Below are 4,748 nucleotides of genomic sequence, written 5' to 3' on the forward strand. Positions count from 1 at the left end.
CTCAGGGTTTTGTGAAGATCTGTTTTTTTCTCTGAGAGGATTTATTTTAGACATGGTAGTCCAGGCTGCTCTGGTATAGCTAAGGATGACTTTGAACTTCCGACCCTCCTCTCCCTCCCCAGCATGGAGATTATAAGCTGTGCACCCCCACAGCTAAGTAAGGAACCCAGGGCTTCATGTATCCCCCAGCCCAACCTCTGGGAGCTTTGAAATGCTGGAAATATCTCTGGGAATCTCTGGGTGGAAGCAAGTCCAGTAGTGCTGGTCCCAGAAACCCTATCCTCCTCCCCACTCATAGATTCTTGCCTCACCCCATACCTCTGAGAAGCCTGCAGGCAAGCAGGTCCTGGCTTTGATGCTGCCCTCTGAAAGGGCACTTAGGGGAATCTGAGACGTACCCCTGAGTAAGATAAACGATGTTTTATCAGTGAAACAGACTTTTCATTTCTTTTTATCGATTTTTATGTTTTCACATCTTTAGATATGATCCGATGGCCCAGGGCGGCATTCCAAGGCACACAAACGTCATTAAGGCAAGAGCATGAAAGAGCATGATGTTTTATTGAGGTGGACAGGACAATAGATAAATATTTAATCTGTCACACATTTGCTCAGTGTGGGAGCTGGGGCTGGGGCCCACATGACTCCCCAGCTGTTCTGTGACTTCCTGGAAACCTCAATAGCCTGTTGCCCACCGTGGGTGCCTGCCCTTGGCAAATATTTGTCACCGTTTCTGAAACCAGCTCCTAGAAGCCTGTCCTTGCTCAGGTAGGTCACTGGACTACCACATCTTCTCTTATTTGTATATTGAGGGCAGACAATTCTCACTGAACAGCAGACCTGGGTTAAAGCCAGGAGCCATGAAGCGGCAAGCAATAACCATGCGCTCAGCTAAGATGTGGGCGGCCACGGCTCCATCTCTTCTCTCTGAACATTCTGATGAATATAATAAAGAGGGAGGCTGTGATAGTTTGTTTTAACTATCAACTTGACAATCTAGAATCATCTGAAGAAAGAGAAGGAATCAACAAGGGATTGCTTAAAGAAGGTTGGCCTGCCTGTACCCATGCCTGTGGGGTTGTCTTGGGTTAACTGATTGGAAGGACCCAGCCCACTCTGGGCGGCCTCATTCCCTGGGCCAACAGGAGAGAGACATAGCTGAGCACTGGTCTGCATACACTCACTGCCCTCTGCTTGCTGACTACCCATGCAATGAGACCAGCTGTGTGAAGCTCCTGTTGCTTTGACTTCAGTTATAATGCGTTGTAGCTGAACAGTGAGCCCTTTCTCCCGTAAGCTGCATTTGTACAGAGGTTGTTTGTTTGTTTTTCTAGACAGGGTTTCTCTGTGTAACAGCTCTAGCTGTCCTGGAACTCGCTCTGTAGACCAGGCTGGCCTGGAACTCATAGAGATCATCCTGCCCCTGACTCCCAAGTGTTGGGATTAAAGGCGTGTGCCACCATCACCCGGCCTTTGTACGGATATTTTGTCACAGAAATAGGAAAAGAAACTCAGACACTCACTGTCCTACTTAGGAACTGCATCTCCTCACAAGCACAAAGACCTGAGTTCAATCCCCAAATCCCAAGCTTAAAAAAAAAAAAAAAAAAAGGCAGCAGAGTAGGCCATATGTACTTGTAATCTTAGAGCTGGCCAGTCAGCCAAGTCACCCTGACTCCAGGCCAGTGAGAGAGCCTGTCTCAGGAAGGGGGCGGAGGGAGAAGAGGGAGGGAGGAGGGGAGGAGAGAAAGAGGGAGAGGGAGAGAGAGAGCGCGAGAGCACAGAAGAATGCTTACTGTTCAAGCATGTGGATGGAAGTTCAAATCCCCAGAACTCATGAAAAGAGCCAGGTGGAGCCAAGCACTCAGGTAGCCTCGGCCCCGTGGTTGGTGGGGGAGAGACAGGAGGGTCACTGGGGCTTGCTGGCCCCTTATTCCTGTCTCAAGGAAATAAGGTAGAGAGCAATGGGGCAGGGCTTATCCTCTGGCCTCCATACATCATATGAGTATACACACACACATCCTTGTGCATACACATAGACACACAGACATACATATGCACACATGCACGCACACACAAATGCGGTAAATATATAAATATTTACCAAGGGGACAAGGAGGGTTGGGCAAAGATGAGCTGTTGTACAGGAAGCTCGAGGTCAAGAGAGCTTCATTCAAAGACAGCGTTGCCTGCTCTGGCAGCCTCAGCAAAGGGACTAGGCGAAATCAGTCACGGAGCAAAGGGACTAGGCGAAATCAGTCACGGTCCCTCTGACTCCCACTAGGTCACTTAGTCCCACCAGCGATAAAGAAGGGGACATAAGAACACCATAGCCATGAATCAAGCTACACACTGAAGGAGACAGCACCAGAGGAAGAGTGATGGTCTGCCCAAAGGTAGCCAGCATGGCCGGGCCCCTCCCAGCTCAAGTCAGCCTCAGAGAGAACCCAAGGGCCCAGGTTGATGAGAGTGATGGCCATGTTCACCCATCAAAAGGGCCGGAGTCCTGAGGTTACAGCGCTCTTCCCCACCTCCCTCTATCCCCGGAGCAGGTCTGGATGTCCACACCACTGCCGCTGTGGGCTACCAGCCACACAGAGACCCTCTGACCCCTGTACCTCCACATAGCAGCCATAAGTGCTGACTGGAACCTAGGAGTTCTTGGCAGGTTCTAGAAAGGGACAAGGAGCCACAGTGAAATCCAGAACGCTCCTCCAGAAGCCAGAAGCTGGGGAACAGTTCTACTAAGTCATAAATGCTTAGGATTCCTCAGCTTTTTGCTTTTTTTTTTTTTTTTTTTTTTTTTTTTTTCCTTCAGAATCACTGGCAGCCCCCAGACGGTAGCCAAGGATTCGTGGAAGCATTGATTTCCCCTGCTCCGGGAAAGCCCAGGCACAACAGGAAAAGCCTATACAAGAGATGCTGTGGTGCCTCCCTGAGGATCGCGCTTTAGTCCTCCCTCTAACCCCTTCTCCCCAGTGCTGCACCAGACTCCCCTAGGGCTCTACAGAAGACAGATGTCAGTCAACATGCTCTCCCCCTAGACACCCCAAAATGGCGGTCATATTCCTTACAGGTACTTGTGCTCCCAACAGGTATTCCTATGACCTATACTCCCCACAGGTGGTTGTCTTCCCACTGGTGTGATGAGTGCTCCCCATAAATGTCTGTGCTCCCTCCTCACATACACAGATGTCCCTAGGACCTATGTTTTCCATAGGCTAGGTATGCTTCCATGAGAACTCATGTGATGCCCTGCTCCTGATAGGCAACTATGATCTCCACACATGTTCCTGGGACCCGTGTTCCCCACAGGTGACTGTGCTCCCACTGGTGGTCCCGTGATGAGCGACCCACATATAAACCTATGCCCCTCACAGATTTTTCTGGGGCCTGTCTTCTCCATATGTGGCTGTATTCCCACAGGTGCTCCTGTGATGATGTTTCCCACAACTGGTTGTGACCCTGTAAATGTTTCTGTGACCTGTGCACCACTACTGGTAGCTGTGCTCCCCACAGATGTTCCTGTGGTGAGTGCTCCCCACAGATGGCTAGGTGCCCTGTTAGTGGCTCACTCCCCAGCAAGCTTTTGATGACGGCTTCATCTTCCAGCCTGCTGTCCTGGAACACAGGCTGACCAGTAGGAAAGCAGAGGGGATGTTTCAAGGACCCAGCAACAATCCAGTCCATCCCTGCCCTCATACAGATGACACAGGTAGCTTCAGGTGGCAGAGCTGATGGGTGAAGAGGCAGGTAGTAGGGTCATCTGGCTCTGCTGGCCTCTGTTTGGGGGCCAGCACTAAAATCGCAGGCCTCCTGGACAGCTTCTTAGTGTATAAGCATGCTCCCTGCTCTTTGCAGCCACCCTGGGAGGAAGAGCTACAGCACCAGCCCTCCGTGCACTTCTCACAAATAGCCAAACCTCTCTAGAGGTGAGTGGGCGGGTAGCTACGTGGCCTGAGGACACACTGCATGGCTTTGACAGAATGAATTCAACACAGGTCTCAGTGACCACATCCTGCACCAAGCCCATGTTCTTCCATGACATGTTACCTTTATCTCTTTGGGCAAGATGGGGTCTCTGGCTTGCTTATCACCCCAATAGATCCATGTGGGTCAAATCTCCTGCCTTCTCATGGTAGGAACACCCAGAGGGGCCCTCTATGGAGGAGGCCCACATCTCCTGAATCACTTTATTATTTTTTTAAATTTTATGTGTATGAGTGCTCTATCTGCATGTACACATGCAGGCCAGAAGAGGGCTTCATATCCCAGTATAGATGGTTGTGAGCCACCATATGGTTTCTGGGAGCTGAACTCACAGCAGGACCTTTGGAAGAGCAGATAGTGCTCTTAACTGCTAAGCCATCTCTCCAGCCCCACCCCTACCTTTTTGTTTTGTTTTGTTGTTTTTCAGGACGATTTCTCTGTGCAGCCCTGGCTGTCCTGGACTCGCTCTATAGACCAGGCTGGCCTCAAACCCACAGAGATCCACCTGCCTCTGTCTCCCTGAGTGCTGGGATTACAGGCATGCGCCACCACTCCCAGTGATGAGTCACTTCTCTTTCAGGTCAGTTTCACATTTGTTTCTCAAGCCAGTCCTGTCAGGCAGTCACTGTAACCTTGGACTACTGAGGATGGAGAGCCAGGATTCAAGCCAAAATGTCCAGTTGTCCCCAAAGATGTGCCCAGAAATGTCAGGAATATGTCCTATTTGCGGTCTATACACTAGACCCAGAATTGGTGAG

Source organism: Acomys minous (genome assembly GCF_964271855.1).
Source record: "Acomys minous genome assembly, chromosome: 2".
Classification (NCBI taxonomy): Eukaryota; Metazoa; Chordata; class Mammalia; order Rodentia; family Muridae; genus Acomys; species Acomys minous.